The sequence below is a fragment of the Pteropus vampyrus genome, unplaced genomic scaffold, assembly GCF_000151845.1.
Source record: "Pteropus vampyrus isolate Shadow unplaced genomic scaffold, Pvam_2.0 Scaffold27, whole genome shotgun sequence".
Lineage (NCBI taxonomy): Eukaryota > Metazoa > Chordata > Mammalia > Chiroptera > Pteropodidae > Pteropus > Pteropus vampyrus.
Genome location: NW_011888808.1, coordinates 2,463,225 through 2,483,014, shown reverse-complemented (window position 1 = coordinate 2,483,014; position 19,790 = coordinate 2,463,225).

The following is a 19,790-nucleotide window of genomic DNA, read 5'->3' as shown; positions in this document are numbered from 1 at the left end:
TACAGAAGGAAACAATAAATATAAATCATAATTTCTGTATATTATGGTACCATTTTCTACTGTCAAGAGAATATTATTTTTTCTGTAAAAATGTTTTGACAAATACAAATATTTTCTCGACAATAAAGTATGTCATTATAACTTTGAGAAATAAATAGGTTAAAGTCAGTTTAGACTTTACAGAATAGGGCACTTTTATTTGAAGTCTAAATATATTTATTGACTATTTGGTTGTTCATTACCATGATAATAATTGATAGTTTTTATTGCTTTCTGTCCCTAGAAATTGATGTAATTGTGCATCATTGCAGAAACTTTAAAATATAGTAGTTATAAATGAAACCACTTCACAGTCAAGGGATATTGGCTATTAAAATTTGGCTCAATAATGGAAGGTTTATAAATTCAAGTTTATTTCTATTGTGGATTAGAAGACAAAAGCTAACAGAAAATTCTGTTTCTTATTCATCCATGTAATAGAACAAACTTAAATTATTATCCCGACAGATTTAAATAGTCTTGTCTTCCTACAACGTAAACCAAATTTTAAATAATGTAAAGTTCTATGAATTGATACAAAACAATTAAATATATGAGATTTGATAGTGGAAATTCAACAGCTCCTTATATCTGATATTAAATAGATATGAAGCATGAAATATAAATAATAATAATTGATTACGATAACATAGCTGCATGCACTTATATAGCTCATTTATGTGTCTGAACTACTCTAATTATATCATATATTGATTCATTTTTATCCTCACAACAATTCTGTGATGTAGAAACTATTAGTATTCCCATTTTTTTAGATAAAATCATGAAATAAATGTAGACATTCTGGCTCCAAAGGCTACACTCTCAAACCACATGACTTAGAATTCACCTACAATATGAGAGTGTCTTGTTCGTATTTGAGACAGAATCATATACAAGATTATGGCAGGCCTGGCAAACCGTGCCCAGAGAGCCAAATCCTTACACATCCATTCATTTATGTCTACAACTGCCTATAATGGCTGCAACTGAGACTGTTCACTGCAAAGCCATGATTGTTTACCATCTGGTCCTTTCCAGGAAAAGTTTGCTGACTCTTGGATTGGATGATTCAAAGTAAGAGTAATTAATCATCTAAATGATGCAAAAGTGATGTAGAAGTTCTTAGATACCAAAGCAGATATTATATGAGTAAGGTTGATATATATTATAGTATTAATATAATTTTATATATAAAGAACGATGGTGGTAGACATGCCCTGGAAAACATAATTTAGAATTTTTATCTTCTCTATAAGTCAGAAAAAAACTTTGGGACAACTGTAGCTTTTAGTGATGTAGAAAATGTCAAAGTACAGGTCAGAATGTTAAATAAGAGTCTTTGGCTAGAATACTATATACTATTTGTTTATAATATCAAATTATTGAAAACAAATTCAATATGGTGTATAGGACATTGGCTATATGTAGTATGTTACATAGAAAAAGTGCAATTTCAGCTGCTCCACTTATTACCTGTGTGTCATGAACATGTTATATAAGCTCTCTGTGCTTGTATTCTCATTTGTAAAGAGAGATAGATGGGTATATCATTAACTTCATCATTGGCTTTTTGATCTAAAAATAGTACTTTTCATTTTTTCTCTGATTGTGAACTAATTGAAAGATACACATCAGGCAGAATTGAGGCAAAAATAACCTACTATTTCTGACATAAGTGACATTATAGAGTGAGGCTAATTTCTATAGTCCAGTTAACTTGGTAATAATTGAGTCTCGAATTTGGAGAGACTTACTGACTATGTGGTAAATGTCAATAGTCTCTTACTTGGGGACATCGCATTCACCCCTAAACTGATAGCACAAGTGATAGGAATCAAAGTATGCTTACTGCAGACTGGCTAGCTCCAAGAAGGAATAGTGAAGTGTAGACAAACTTACACTTTCACATTTTTTATTCCAATATGGCAGTCAGATGATGTTATATCTCCTTCCTTGAGGATGAATGATTGAGGAATGAAAAAAGTTCAGGAGTATTATGCAAATAGAACTCTTATCATGAAGGAAACATGATAGATTCACATACACATACACACATACACACATAAAATGGTTTTTAGATTATGTATAAAATTATTATGAAATATGTGATATTTTTATATCCCCTTCAATATTTTCTGTATTTTTAAATGACAAAAATATGTTATTTTTATAATTAAAAGCAAAACATAATTTCCACTTTGGAAGAAATAAATTGCACAGATTTGATGTACATGAGATATACATATAGTTACAGTTTCTGCTGCATAGCTATTATTAGTTATATTTTTGTAAAGTTTGCATAATGTATTTCATACTATGGGAAATAGTTTGCTTGTGTGTGCACATTCACATACACATATCAGAAAAAAAAGTAGGAGAAAAAGGATTGTTTTTCCACTTTTCTAAGATATCCCACTTGATCTTTTAGTTATCACTAGTTTGACAATGTGATCGTCAGCCTGTCAAAAGTTTGCAAAACCCGGTAAGCCATAAGATTTTCCTGTCTGTATCAATAGAGAGAGTAGAAACATAAATCATTTTGTTTTTCATTCTTAAAGCCCAAGATCCTAGTTAGCATCAGGATCCTAAAAAAGCCCGCCAGCTTGCCCTAAAGAGGTCCCAAGACCTTCACGCTATGCTGTGCTTGTTATGAAGGTTTTGGAAATCATTTGACCTCAGACTTTTGGGAGAGAAAAGTGGAACTGGAGCTCAGAATTCTTAGATTAGGATTATTCAGAACCAAGGATAGCCTCTTAGATTTTTCACAAGGGTCTTTGCATTTTTTCCCTCTATAACGTTTGCTATAACACACTGATCCATTGGAATTCTCTAGTTTATAAATGTCAGTATTATGTAATACAGGACCTTTGGTGTTTTCTGGATTTCTTGATTAAATACAGTCTGAAAAAAACCTTAATGGAGTAAATATTAAATTATGTATAATACAAAGCAGAACACCATTGAATATGGTCAAAGAAGTAATATAGACATATATTTAGCTTTTGACACTTCTCTTTATAATAGTAGAGTTTTTAAAAATACTTTTAAACCTAAAAAAATTTTTTTTTTCTATCCTTTTTTGTTTGTTTGTTTTTAGGAAAGGCAACCCTTGGTTGACCTCACAGATTGTAAGAATCTTGTCAGTTTACAATCCTTTCTTTTCTTTCTTTCTCTCTCTCTCTCTCTCTCCTTTCTTTCCTTTCTTTCCTTTCTTTCCTTTCTTTCTTTTTCTTTCTTTCTTTCATTTTTTATGCATACAGCGCCTGGTCTTCCTAAGGTGGTTTCCCATCCAAGTACTAACCAGGCCTGACCCTCCTTAGCTTCCAGGATCGGGCTTGTTCAAGGTGGCACGGCCGTAGACCAAAAAAAAAAAAAAAAAAAAATCAATTAAACAATTTATCCTCCATGTAATTGCTATTTTAATTTTCAGTTAACTTTCATTTAAATTTTAGGTTTATTATATAATAGATTAGTCTTTTCAGATAGTGATATTGTCTATCACCTACATACTGATCTCTGTAATAGTTCTATTGAAAATGTTATTATTCTTATGAAATAACATAAAACTGTATGAAAACTCATTACCCTTTCTACACAGTAGCTAAACATTGTCATGTTATTTACTATGCTCACAAGCATATTTATTTTATTACAAATTACATTTTGTAATTATGTAGGTTATCAACATATTTTCAATAACTTGTTACTTTTCATTGGTCTCTAGGAAAAAAATATATATCCAAAAGAACATTTCGGTACAGCAGCAAATTAAAATATATATCCAAAAGAGTATTGCAATATAATAGTAAATTAAGCAAAACATTTTATCTCAGTTGATCAGCTAGAAACCATTCTCCATTCAAGCAGATACTGAAGGCATTTATTTGGAAAACGCAGACAAAACAAAACACAAATGCTCAATATTCCACATTCCAGTAGTTCCATAGGACATCAGGATCTCTTTAGCAATTTCCAAGTGAAAAAAGGACTCTGTCAGCCATAGAACCCTTTGAAAAACAGACCTGAAAAAATTGTTCCTTTGATGTACCCTCAGGATGTTTCTACAACATATGGGCAATTACAAATAAACAGTTAAGCTTTAATTTTTAAACTACTTCAATGGCTGCTGTTTAGCAATTATTTCGGTTTGATCATTTTATCCTGTAAATGGACTCAACAGTGCTAACTCAGAGCAGCCAAACATAAAAATGTCATAGGTATAAAATAGTTTCTATCTTCACACAAAATTTAAAACCCAAGTCTGGCTTAGAATGTTGGCTATAATCTCGGGAAGGATCAATGCAACTAAATGTAGAAAAGGCATTCATTAAATTAACAATATCTGTGAATTCAAAAAGGATTTTTTTAGAGAGAGGCAAGTGATAGCTCATGTAGAATAAAAAGCAGGAGAGATACCCCTGCCAGTTTGCATGGGATAGTCCAGTTTATAGCTGCTGGTCTAATATAATTATTATTGTAAATATCCCTGTTTGGATGGCAAATTAAATGGTCACAGTAGCATTGATGGGGAAGGAATTGAATGTCTTATAGAAGAATGGGAGGAGAAAGGAAAGTGTTTGCTAGTGTGTTGAGAGTAATGGGGAAAAAAGAAAGCCCAGAGTGTAGTTATAATGTAATTTACAATAAAGTCACAAACATGACTGGCATTTAGTTAAAACAAAACAAAACAAAACAAAACAAAACAAAAAAACAGTGAAATCACTGCTGTTTGAAGTAGTTTGCTTTTACTGCATGATTTTTATGATATTTGAGAACATTGCTCTTATTCCTTCTCTCACTAGTTGCTCTTGATCTCACCCTTTACTCTGTTCCTTCCACTCACCTTTATATGAGAATCATTTATTTTCCTACATTTTCCTTCTATACTAATTCTTATTACACAATACTATTATATCAGTCTTTCTATGAGGCATCTCTTAAATAAAAGACTACAATGATTTCTACTCTGTACTATGAAAGCCAGTGTCTTCCATGAGTTGATCAGTTAGTATCCAAGATTTTATACTACTCTTCTCCAATTAAAAAAAAAAATACCTTCAATCCATCTGCTGCATATAGTCCATATCTCTTTTCCCCTACATGGCTTTGTCCCAGGACATCCTCATCTTTGCTAGTATAAAGAAAACCTTAATTCTCATTTCTCTGATGAGACAATTTTGAAATTTTATATTGCCTACAGACAGTTTTACATCATTTAGTACTTGGCTAATTACATGGTCAGGCACTAGTAACTTCATGTTTGCTATTTTTTATCTTAACTAGATTAAACTTCGGGAATGAGTGTGCATGCATAATATGTATTTCAACTTAGCATAGTTTAAGTTTTCAAAATGGAAATGCATACATGTAAAAATTAATACAATAATTATTTTAATTAACATAGTTTTATCTCATTGTCAGTTTTATCTATTTTTTAATTATTTTAATCAAATTCTCTTATAAGTTCTTTACATCAGAAATAGAATTGGTTAAATTTCTTTCTGCTATCTAATCAGTAGAAATATTTTTCAAAATTTTGTTTTACTTCAGGACAAGACATTCTCTATTACAGTTGAAAAGGATTTTACCTTGGTTGAATGGGAAGGGTCTCTTCTAAACTATACACATCATTCAATTGTTTTTGACTTTCAAGGCCATCCCTGTAGTTATGTCTTCTCTCTGGATTCACTCATTTATTATCATTTTTTTCTTTGATCTTCCATTATATACTAGCCTACCATGGAATTCTTCTAGGGGTTGAACATATGTCACTGAAAAGAAAAACAGGTAGAAAAGTAAACAAACATCCAAGTTATCCTTGTTATTGGGGATGAGGAGACAATAAAGATAAAAACGAATCTATTATATAGAACATTGGAAAGTGGGCAACAAAGTGGAAATGGTCTACAGAGAGAGGAGCATCTGGAGAGTCATGCAGGCAGAAGGGGTCAATTTTGAGTTGGTTGGTTCAGTGACTCTCTATGTTTAGATCCTCCCCTCCCACCTCTTCCATATCACCACATTCCTGTCTTTCCCACCAGCAATTATGTCGTCGTCTTCTAATCTTTTGGTATCATTTGGACGGGTTGTATATTAATTTGCTTGGAATGTCATAAGATAATACCACAACCTAGGGTGGCTTAAACAGTAGGAATTTATTTTCTCATATTTCTGGAGGCTAGAAATCCAAGATCAAGATATTGGCATACTTTGTTTCTCCTGAGGCCTCTCAGCTTCACTTGCAGATGGTAACGCTGTCACCATCCTCAAATGGTCTTTTCTCTATGTGTGCGTATTCCTGCTGTCTTTTTGTATGTCTAGGATTTTGCTTCTTATAAGGACACCAGTCAAATTGAATTAAAACCCATCTAATCACCTTATTTTAACTTGGTCACCTCTTCAAAGGTTCTATCTCCAAATGGAGTCACTTTTTGAGGTACTCTGGGGGTTAGGGCTTCAACATATGACTTTTGGCAGAACATGACTCAGTCCATAAGAGATCCCTTCAGTATGCAGTCAGTCATAGAGAATTTATGTTGGCTAGTGTAGAGTAATTTCTCAGTCAATTATTTACATGACAATTAGTATAATCTCTCTGTCTTTTTGAGCTAAAATATCATCTGTCATTTTATCCCCATTATCGATTTTGTTTAAAATCATTTATTTGTGTTATCTCAAGAGAGTGGATGGTTTTTTGCCAAGCACCAGAAATTGAGTGAAGGACTAGAAATTATTTTAAACAAACAAAATAAAAGCAATGATATTTTTAAAGATGCCTTAGCTACTCAGCTAATTTGTGGCTATGTATTGAGTGCACACAATTAACTCACCACAGTTTCTCTCTTCAAGGTTGTTTTCATGCAGTGAGTAAAATGAGGCTACTACATAAAATTAAGTGTTAAATACTATGATTAAGAATACAAATTAGAATGTATTAAGATTTCACTGTGGACCAAGCATTGAGCTAATACAATACATATAAACATTTTTAATCTTTACAATAATCATGACAAGTATTTTTAAAATGTTTTTATTTACCCATCAAACAATCCAGTGAGATATGTATTATTATTTCATTTTAGAGATGAAGGAAGTGATGTGCACGGTGTTTAAATACCCCCCAAAGTCCCATAACTATAGATTCTTGGAAATGAATTTGAACCCAGATGTGTCATAACTTTAGACCCTCAGTACTTAGCTGTGGTGCAACAATGAATTCAAATATTAAATTCTAATACGATTTTGCTTCATTCATCAAAATGCTATTAAATTGAAAAAAAAATATTTTTCAGAGATGCTACATTTTAGATATTCAGATATTTTCTTTCTGTTATTTCTTCCCTCATTTTTCAATGACATCTACTTTGTGCCTTTAGCCATCAAGCATTAAAATCCACAGTCTATCTTTCAAAGAAAGAAAACAATAAAACACTTGAGATACTTTGTGAAATTCAGATATTGGAGCATTTTGCAATTGCACCATTGTATTACCTTGTTTTTTTTCAGTTTCCATCCTGTAGGCCAACTTTGCTTCAGTGATTGGAGTCACTACCTAGGGCTGGCTGGTTTCCCCCCTCTCTTTTTCTCTCTACTTGTTTCATACTGAATCTTCAGTAGTCAGGTATAATTTAGTTTTGATGATTTTTATATTTGTCATTTTAAAATATTATAAATCATCCAAATTTAACATTTGTACTCACTAATATTTAATGGTTATATGTTGAATCTGTTCTTTAAAATAAAATCCTAAATTTAGGCATGTAAGTCATTTTAAAGATACATTAAAATAATTTCTCCCAATACATAGTTATATTTGGCATTGATTATGTTTTCATTTCCAATTAAATATAAACTGAATATATCAACTCACATTTTTGCTGAGTATACCTTCATTGCACATAAGTGTTTTATTATGTAAGTTCTAGCTATATAGTATTTACTGAAATAAGAGAAACATATTATAGTTTTTCAATGTATTCACAATATTCTGTTGTGGCCTTTTTTTTATACTGATAATGTAATAACTACTCAGCAGAAACTGAAGTTGACATTTGTCACTATCAGGTATTATTCAATTTAAAAGTACTATAGTATTTGTCTGTAACATATTTTCAACCATATAATAAGAGATATGTATGATTATGGTTATATTAGTTGATTTCTTAGTCACCAAAGTCTCAATCGTTCTTTTTAATTTTAATTTGTAATTTTAGTTTTCCCACCTGTATATCAAAATTATAAAAATAAATTATTTTATGTACATTGTGATTTTCACTATGGTATCTATCTTTTAACTCATGCATGACATTTTATTCTACTCACTCATGCCTCAGATGGTCTTCAGTGTCAAATATAGTTGCAAAGAATTAACTCTGTGTGCAATAACTATTATCTTCCTCTATTTACTAAATATTTCAATGATAGTATTGATTTGAAGTTTTCATATTTTCAGATGTGAATAATAGAGCTTGAAATATCTAAGTAGAGTTAGCTTTCCCTTTGACAGCCTATAATTAACTAATATAAAGAAGATGTATGTATTTTAAGAAAGGTATTAACCCAGAGTAATCTTTTGAAACTAAAGTACTGTATTAAATATATCTGCCCAATTTTTATTGGGAATTAGATTATATTTAAGTGTCTTAGTTTGGATATAAGAGTCAAGCAAAAGTAATGAGTTATTGTATCTGATGGATAAATTTTGAGTTTTTCTTCAGCGTACTGTCAAAATTTGATTAGGAGACAGACATTAAAAAAAAATAAAATGTGACCGGTTATCTGCTATTTTCCTATAGAGCAAGCTTTGTTACACTGAGAGAGCTTTATCACTGGCAAGAGCAAAACTTTGCATCTTTTCTACAGGGTCTGACATGTTAAGTACAATGACACCAATCATATGAACAAATGCCTAAAGAATGATGTGTGTGCTGTTTTATAACGTCAGAGAAAGGTCCAAGAATTCCCTGCTTTTAGCCACAGTTTTGCTTTCTATGGTTTCAGTTATCCACTGTCAACTGTGGTTAGAAAATATTAAATGAAAAATTCCACCGCATTTCATTTCATCATGTAGGCATTGTATCATCTCACATGATCAGAACTGTGAGTATAGTACAATGTGACATTTCGATGGGGGTACCACATTCATATAACTTTTAGTAGAGCATATCATTATAATTGCTCTATTTTATTATTAGTTATTATTGTTAATTTCTTTTTGCACTTAATTTAAAATAAACTTTATGATAAATATGTATATATAAGAAAAAAATCACGGCACACATAAAGTTTCAGGTATCCACTAGGGGTCTAGGAACAAATTTTTGGCAGAAAAGTTGCGGCTACAATAGTTCTTTTTGTTCCTTTCTTTTAGTTCAGCACAAAGAAGATCAAATAATGCCCCCCCCCAAAAAAAAAACAAAGCAGACACTTATATGACAGGAGCAAAATCTCAACTTCATTCAATTTCTTGAAACCATACTCACCAGTTAACTTTTATAAAACTGCATCCCTAAAGTTCTTCACACTGAAATAAGACAGCATCCTTATGATATGAAAGATAAAATGCTGTACTGGAAATTATATTATACACTGCCGTGATTCTCTTTAATATGTATATTTTTGCTATCATATAATCTAAATTTACCAATAGATATTAATTTTTGTATTCGTGTCACAGGTGGTGTTCTTTCATTTTCACAAGGTAATATTTTCTGTTTCTTACAAGTTTACACTCTTAATCCTAACTAAATGTACATGTTTCTATTTATAAATTTGGGGTTGTACTAATGAGTAACTTTGTTCAGGTTTCTTGTTATCTCCTCATTAGTAACTTTTCTGCAACATAAACTATTTGAAATATATCTTAAAAATTGGAAACAAAAAAGGAATACATATAGACAAATATCACCAAACGAATTGATAATGCCTGTATTCTTTACTCATAAAAAGGAAATTTAGGCCCTTACTTAGTGTCATTTTGTACTCAGTTTAGATATAGTTGTGATTATTGTATTTATTACAAACTAAGTGAAAATGGAGGTTTTTTTAAATAGAGTGTTACAGGTGCCTCAATAGAAAGAAAGGATAGAAAAGAAATTTTAAAAAATCCTGACATGATAGCAAAAGGAAGAAGGGAAAGAAAGGAACAAAAGAAAGAAGGTTGGAAGAAAAGAAGGAAGGAAGGAGGGAGGGAAAGAGGGAGAAAAAAAAAGGGAAATGTTTTCCAGACAGTTTTTCTGTGTGTTTGTTTCTTTTTAAATTGTTTACTATTTGGTTCATTAGATTATGTCATAAATTCTTGCCTGTTTTATTCACCATTTTATAACTAAAGTGCATGACAGGTTTTCAGTTTTTTTTTAATTAAATTTATTGGGTCACCATAGTTCTGAATGATAATGGATATAGAGGTCTGTTGAATGACTAACAAAAAGTATGAATTTTACAAATCTGTGCGTGTAGTTTTAGATGTCGATGCCTGTTCCCACATTACACTGAAGCCATCATCCTACAGCTCACTGCAGAATATTTTCTCATACAGTGTATCTCCACTGAATTTTTTAAGTGTCTAGTCTGGTTCAAAAGAAGGAAAAAAAGAGAGAGAAAAGATTAAGAATGATTATCTTAGTTTAATCCAGCAGGTATGAAATTATGGTCTATGGACCAAAAAACTAACAAAAAACTAACAAGGTTTTTTTTTTTTTTTTTTTTTTTTTTTTGCCTTGGAAAATTGATATAAAGAACATAGTCTCTAGTGGAGGCCAAGGTGATTCTGTTTATAAAGAATGTTCAAGTACGCACATAGATCAAAGCAGTGGGAAACTCTTTGATAAAATATTGCTGGGCTTTTGTGTAGTCTCTAATGTGTTGCAATTTTTTTGTTTGTTGGATTCACTTTCTGAGTAATTCTAGTCTAGGAGAGTAATGGAAGTATGGAAATACTTTAGCTTATTACTATCAGTTGTCAGTTATATTGCATGTCTCATCTCAACTCTGCTTGCCAAACAACATAAAATCAATCCTGACAACCCTCCATGAGGTAAATTAATGCAGGTTTAACAAGAAGTGCCACTGTCCCTAGAGCACAGGTTCATGAACTGCAAAAGAGAAAGGTTAAATAAATTTCCTAAAGCAGACATAAAAAGAATTGTGTTAGTTTTTAAAGCCAGAAACATTGAGACAAAGGAAATTCAGAAGAGCTAAGAAAGAGGGAAAATATATGAATAATACCTATCTATAAATCAACAAAACTGCAGTGAGACATTTGACCTGCACAATCAAATATGGTAGACCTGGGCCTTATTTAGCTACTTAAATTTAAATTACTTTAATTAAGCAAAATTCAAAATTAAGCTCTTCAGCCACACTAGCCACATTTCAAGTGTTCCATGCTAATACCAAGAAAAGCAACTCTAAGTCATTCTTTGTCCAAAAGGTCACTTCACATCGAATGGTACTTGCTAAATTTGCTTCATTTTAGAACATTTAACGATGTAAAAAAAATCTGTGTGCAAAGTTAATTTGCTTCTTATATTAGATTAACATATTGTCACCAGTTTTGCTTTGGATAGATTTTTAGATTAACAGCCATTGCTATTATTATTATTATTATCGCTATCATTTATGAAGGAGCATACAGAATTTCATTCTTTATACACTTACTTCTTTCTCTGGAGGTTTGTTTGTTCACTTTAACATCACCTAGATCGATGATTCTTCGTTCTTAAAAGCCTGGTTTTATATCGAATTGGTCTAAAAAATATTGGAAAAAACTAGAAAACTCAGGAGTTTCTTCAGTGATTCTGCCAAAAGACAAGTGAGAAACTTCAGTCACTGTGATTATGTGTAAAATACCAGGGAACTCCTTGGATTGAATTCAAGCCCCAGAGCATCCTCAAATATATTCTAGTGCACCATTCCCATTGCAGAGACCTGACTATCTTAGATAGTGAGAGCCCCCCATCTATAACTGTTGGCCTCACTAAATTCTGATTAATCATTTTTTATCGCTCAATAGATATTTACCTCCTTCCAAAAGCACTTCTGAATAATCTCATTCAACATTGCCTTTGCTTTGTCTCTTCTGCAGATGTCTACAGAACTGAGCCTGGGTTGGGGCAGTTGGGTACAAAGAGTGGGAGCACTGATTACTGACTCAGATCTTGCTTTTGATGTAAAATCCTCAAAAGTGAGAATAGAATTTTTAGTAAAGCTGAGATCTGGAAATTTATAGAATGTTTCAAACTAAGGAAACAGCATGTGAAAGAGAACTCAGATAGAAAGAAGTATGATCCATCTAAAGACTTAAAGAGAGATGCCTTGTAAAGTGAGGGCACAGAGAGCACAAAAGTGAGGGCCTGTAAAGTAGACAAGGCCAACATGTAGAGTCTGATAGGCAATGTATATTTTAGAGTCAATCTTGAGAGCAGTGGGAAGCTACTAAATTGTTTTACAAATGAGGAGATATAATCAATGTAAATTTCTAAAAATATTACTTTGGCTAAGGTGACAAAAATAGATGCATAAAAATAGCCAACAAATGTATGAAAAGATGCTCAACATCGCTAGCTATTGGGGAAATGCCAATCAAAATCACAATGAGATACCACCACACACCTGTTAGAATAGCAGCAATCAACAGGACAAGCAATAACAAATGCTGGAGAAATAGGAACCCTCATACACTGCTGGTGGGATTGCAAATTGGTGCAGCCACTATGGAAAACAGTATGGAGGTTCCTCAAAAAACTAAGAATTGATCTACCATATGATCCAGCAGTCCCTCTACTGGATATTTACTCCAAAGACTTGAAAATCCGTATCCAAAAAGATATTTGCACAACGATGTTCATAGCAGCATTAATCACAGTAGCCAGGACATGGAAGCAACTGAAGTGTCCTACGATAGATGATTGTCTAAAGAAGCTGTGGTACATATATATTATCGAATATTCCTCAGCCATAAGAAGAGGTGAAATACTGCCATTTGCACAACATGGATGGACCTCAAGAAAATCATGCTAAGCAAAATAAGCCAGACAGAAAAAGTTGAAAATCACATGATATCACTTATATATGGGATATAAACCTAAAAGCACCAAATGAACAGGACAAACAAACAAGAGACTCATGGACATGGACAATGGACTAGTGGTTACCAGAGGGGAGTGGGGAGGGGCAAGGTAGACAGGGCGAAGGGGATCAAATATGTGGTGACAGAAGGAAATCTAAATATGAGAGGTGAATACACAGTGTAAATGTATGTATGTATGTGTATATGTGTGTATGTATATACATATATATGCCTTACCGTTAAAGTGTACAGCTGAAACTTATTGGATTTTGTTAAGCAATGTCAGCATAAAATAAATAAATAAATAAATTTAATTAAAAAATAAATTAAAAAGAAATGGGTGCAGGAAGAAAAATTAGAATCTAATCATAAATAACACTGTCTACAATAATATTGCCTTTACAATACCCGTCTTTAATATATGTCTTTTACATATCACTATGACCTAGTGATACAGTTCTATTATCAAACTTTGAGGAAAGAGGCTTAAATTGTAAACTATCTTACTTAAAGTTTTTTATGCACAGAGATGTCCAGATGATAGAGTCCAGATTTAATTTCTGACAAATTACCCAAGGGAAAAACCAAACCAAACCAAATCAAAATAGATTACTGGCTTGAACTCTGTTGAGTGACACTAAAACTGGAGAAAAATAAACAAAGAAGATGAAACCTATATAATTCATCAGTTATATATCATAAAATTGGTGGAAATCAACCATATTTTATACAGTGCTTACAAATAATATTTCCCTATGAAAAACATGCATATGTGTATGTGTGTGTGTGTGGGGGGGGCGTATATAAAACCACCACTTAGCTGAGTTGTTAACTGCTCAATTGAAATTCCTGCTGTTTCCATCGGACTTTATTTCTAAAGCTTATATGTGGTTCTTTCATTTATAACTTTTTCATTTATTAAATTTTTTGTTTCATATATTTAAGTTATTAAATAAAATTATTACATCTCCTTGTATCTGTAACAAAACCTACCTCTTTCTCCTCCCTGTTAATGGCTTTGTTTCAGGGAGCCATTTATCTTAACAAGAGCATACACTAAACTTAGACACTTTCATTTGATATCTAGTTCTGTGATCTTACAAAAATTATTTACCTTCTCTATGTCTGTTTACTCACTGGTACACATAAGTCATCAACATCACCTTTCTCATTTAACTGGAACACGCATTTAAGATGCTTCAGAACATGCCTGGGATATGCCAGGTGCTCACTAAGTGTTGGTTATTAAATGCTACCTGTTGACAATGTAGAAGCCCTCCTCACATTTAATCACCTATGTCCATAGGCATCTCTTCCCCATTATTCTCCTCTCATCGTGGAGGAGGAATCCCTTCTCCTGTCCAAAGCCACATGTAAATTCAGTCCACTGAATCCCACCACCCCTTTGTTCTTAAAAGCTCCCTTTTGTGAACTTCACTTACTCTCTCATACTCTGCTGAATCTTCTTTCCATTAACATGTGAGCATGCTTTCTGTGTTCCATCTTATAACATAACAAGCAAGACATACACTTGGCATTCTCTAGTTACTGTCTTATTTTCTTGCTCCCCATTATCGGCGCATTTCAAGAAAGAACTGTTAGTATTCTTCATGCTCTTGAATCCCAGTCATGAATGGTGCAACTCCAAACAGGCTTCTTTGATCACCACTTATTAGAACATACTCATCATTTTCCAACTTGCCAAATTCGAAGATTACCTTTCATTGTTCTGTATTCTGCAGGTTAGCAAATATTACCTTTCATCTTGAGTCCACGCTCACCTATAAGCTGTTTAATTGGCATCTCTACTTGGAAAGATGTCTTAAACATATCAACCTTGTGCAATAGAGAACTGCTGATTCACAATCCACTTATATACTCTAAGCCAGGGGTCCCTAACCTCTGGGCTGCAGACTGGTACCCATCCTTGGCCTGTTAGGTACCGGGCCACATAACAGGAGGTGAGCAGTAAGCCAGCGAGTGAAGCTTCATTTGTATTCGCAGCTGCTCCCCAGCACTAGCATCACCGCCTCAGCTCCACCTCAGATCATCAGGTGTTAGATTCTCATAGGAGCACAGGTCCCTGGTGCCAAAAAGGTTGGGGACCACAGCTCTAGCCCATAAATTGTTCTACACAGTTGTTCAAACAGGATCCTAGGCATTATTCTTGATTCTAGTTTCCTCATGACAGCTCTTCCCACCTTCAAAAAGTTTCCTCCCCTTTCCACTCCCCAAAGCACAAAGCCCCCTCTGATCACTACTTCTGCCTTCATTTAGACTGTTGCAACAATCTGTTCCAGAGACTGATGCTACAGTCTTCCAGTTCATTAACAGAGCCCCCCCAAAACATTCTTCACAAAGTTGTGAGGGTGAACTGAAAACATGTACCTGAGTATATCATTCTCCTCTATCAGGAACGGCTTACTGTGTCTAAGATCCATGTGTGCCTTTTCAATATATTCAACACTTAGTACAGCATCTAGTACACATAGTTATTTTGAGTGAGTGAATGAATGATTTCAATTATTTTCTAGTCACTGTTAGAAGTAAGGTTGGGGTGGTGGAGTGATGGTCTTAAAATGCTAGATATAAATCCCAGCTCTTCTACCTACTAGTTGATTCAATTCTCTGGGCTTCAGTTCCCTAATCTCTAAGGCAATAACAGTAATTATGGCATAGGGTTGATGAAAGAATTAAAATAATTAAATTATTAGACACAAGTTTATTAGAATCATGCTCGTTACTTATGATGATGGTGACGATGATAATGATGATGATAATGATCAACTAATTTATCTGGATGTAAAAAAAAGTATCAATGTTGATTTAAAAAGAGACAGCATTAACTACTTATTGGGGGAAACATTTAAGCCTCTATATCTCCGTAAATAAAAGAAATTAATAATATCATTTCCATATTAAAAAGAATATTTCATTTTTTTATATATTTCTCTAGTGCTTTTATCTGCTTCTTGCTTCTAATACCAAATAATTTCTAAGTCAACGATGACTACATGTCTTATTAACAACTAGATAAGCAGACACAGGACACGATCTCGTTAACTTAGGCATGGCAGAGAGGAGAAAAGTGGAGCACTGGATGAGATACTTTCAAAACAGAAACAAGCATTGTATTTGATTTTCCATCTCTCCCAATAATTTATCTTCACCGAAGTTCTCTTCACAGTGGAATAGGTGCAAGACTTATCCATCAGAAAAGATGACTTGGTAGCATCACGTTTTGCAGTAAGTGAAACATGACGAAGCTGGCGTCTGACGTTGAAAACTGGCATTTTGTGAGAAAAGAATAATACTTTACCTCTGCAGAGATGTTAAGTGAACTGTCCTTTTCCTTCTTATTGGGGTAACATCTTGTGTCTTTCTAAATTTTATTTCTTATTGCTGGTTGCAATTAGTGTAGGATATTTATACTGACATTTGATAGACAAATGTTGTCAGCTTATCTTTTTTTTCCCTCTGTGTATAAGAGCCAAAATAATTTGGATTCAATTCAATAGAGACAACATTTTTTTTTTTTTTTTTTTAGCTATTTAAGCCTACATTAGGGTTTAAAAGACCTTTAGTAACTCCCCTAGCCTCTATCCAAGGGAAAAAAAAAATCAATTTTCTAGGATTTCTATAGCTCTTTTTTGGTTTCCATAGCAGTCAAGGGCAAGCTGAGAAGAAGGAGAGAGGAAAAAAAAAAAAAAGATTTATTTTCAACTCTAGTGAAAGCTGAGTCCCAAGATAAAAGAAAAAGCCAAGCATAATGAGAAAAAGGGAAAGTAAAAGAAAGCAAACTCCTATAGGCCCATACTGAATATGACCTTTGTTCTGAAAATTCAAAGAGTAATAAATTATAAGAGAACCTAGGACATCATCTGTGTCATTGAAGCTCTACCTATTGCTTGACTAGGGAGCTAAGCGACAATACGCAGATGGAGGGCAATGAATTTATGAAAGTCTGTGCCAGCTCCCAGGATAGGGCTTGAAATGTGCACTTGCCGTTGGCATGAGAACTGGGGCTTTGTTTGCTCTAATGCCAGAACTGCATGCTCACACTCTGCTTTTTGTGCCAAAGTTAGATGCTCAGATTTGAAAGCTAAAATTTATCAACTTTTAGCACTGCCTCTCCAAAGCCAAATAATAATGGCATAAAAAGATATTTTTTTTTACTTCAATTTAAAAGTAGAACTGCCACATTAAAATAAATTCACTCTCCTCAAAAAACTTAGATATGAAACATTTCCCTGTCAATGAGCTCATCTAAAAGATGCTAGAAAGCTTTTTCTGTCTTTTTTCTGTTTTTCATTGTCATATGGTCTTGTGCCAATTTCCTCTGGCTCTTAGATTTAGATATATATTTCTTTCCTCTGTTCTGGACACTAGTCATATCCTTTGATCTTAAGAATTGCTTTAACATAAAAAGAATTCTTTCAAAGAAATTAAGGTGACCATATTTAATGAAATAGTTTCAAGCCAATTCCAAAAAAAAGTGGTTCCGTTGTAAAGCACAGCCTCACTATTCTATTTTTTTCCTTGGAGCACAAAGTAGTTTTTATTTTATAATACTGAAGCTCTTATACAAAATCTTGTAGAAACATCATTCTAGAGAAACCTTTAATATTCTCTATAAAAAAATGCTCATTAAGTGCTCACATATTATATCTCTGAAGTTCTAAGCTTCCTGTCAGCAGCTTTCATTCCCTTCTTGGGCCATAGAATCTTCTAAGGAACAATATCAAAAATACCTTTTCCCTGGCCCTATCCTCGGCTAATTGAATCAGAGTCTCTGAAGGCAGGGCTTAGATATCAACGTTTTTTAAAGCTTCCCATTTGATTCTAATGTGCAATTGGAGTTGGGGACATTCTTCTATGTAAAGGGCTATTCTATAAAGAATGTAAAGGGGACACTCTTCTATGTAGAGGCAAGGCTGTACTGAGGAGGCGCAACCAAGTAAAGAGTAATCCTAAGTCAATGATCCTAAAAGAAAAGAATATACATTACTTTTCTAGTCACTTGCCACTTTTTAGCATCTCAAGGATTAAGGATATTATAAAGAATCACATTTTTTTTACTTCACATTTTCTTTATGCATTTTTATAGGAACATATACATTTGAATAATCTAAGAACATAAGAGTTACTTGTGTGTGAAAAGGGATTGTGTTTATGTGAGTATTGTCCTATAAACTCTATATACGGTGAATTTGCTACTGGAAAATAGAATATAAAATACCTTTTTTGCCTAGCGTGCTAACAAGAGCAAGTGGGAAACAGCACTTGCTTGAGATCTGTTAGGACAACATCCACAGGGGGAACTCAGAGCAGTAGTGGCTGTGTGGGTCCTGCTGCCCGTTTGAAGGCAGCAGACAGAGATCTCACACTGCGAGGGAGTGGCCGCCTCTTGAGCAGTACAACTGTTAAGCTAAACAATTAAGTAAGCGTAGACCTCTTTTCTGGTGTGATCAGCCTATGACACTGGATCAACAAGACATGGTGGAAGTTTGGCTCTATTCCTACCCTGGCAGCCCAGTTTGGTATAACACTACCCCCTCTTTCGGTATGACAGTGAGGTCCAACACTTGGGGTCACAATTATGTGATCTGGCAAACTAGTGGCAGTGCTTATGTCAGAATCATGATGGGGAGAAGCCCAGGCATCTCCTATGGTGTTATAGGTCCCAAGATCCTTAACATTTGGCTGAGATTGATTGTGTTAAACCCAGGGCCAGCTTTGCCTCAGAGCTTTTCTGAATGCTAACTCTTTTCCTGGGAGTCTAACCAGTAGAAGATAAATCCTGAACAAGCTGACACTATCCTTCAATTATGTCTATTGTGTTAGCAACCCATGTTATTTAGCTTGTGAGGACTGTCAGGCTAATCACCAGCATCCCAAGAGTCACTAGAAGATGGTTATAAATGGCTGAGTGTTATGCCGAGGGTGCAGACCATCCATATCTGAAGCTGAGAGATAAAAGAAATTTTTTTTTTCCTTAAAGAAAAGCCTATGGGCATGCATTGTCTAGTCTAGTAAGTATAATAAGGATATCTTCCTAGGTGAATCAGTATCTACACCCATATCCTAGTATCCTACAATCCCCAAGGGCCCCAGATCATCCTGGAGGAAGGAAGAATCATCCTATACCACTTGTTTAGCCACAGACACTAGACCAATAACTTCTACAGAGAAGGCATGCAATTAAGACACATGAGCTCAATGAAATAATGTTAGCCAATATATATTGAGCACTTAACATGAGTCAGAAACCATTCTAAGTGTTTTTATTTAATTGTTTATTATTCTCCAGGAAAATAACTCTGGGAAAGGGTTATTATTATTATTATTTCATTTTTAGAGGAGGAAATCAAGGCATTAAGAGTCAAGGAAGAGCCAAAGCTTAATTTCAGACTATAGGGTTGGGATTCTGACTCCATCACTGCTTGTCATAGGCACGAGTGTACCACATTTTGTGAACAATGAATTATTGAGGAACATTAGTGACAATGGGAACACTGGTTAGGATGTTATTGAAATATTCAGTGTAACTTAGATGAGGATACATCATTGGAACAGGAAATAATTGAATAGATTCAAGAGGTATTTAGGATGTTGAATCAGCAAGACTTGGTGATTGAGCGGTTATGGTGGGTAAGAAAGAAAGATGTTTTGGTCCCTA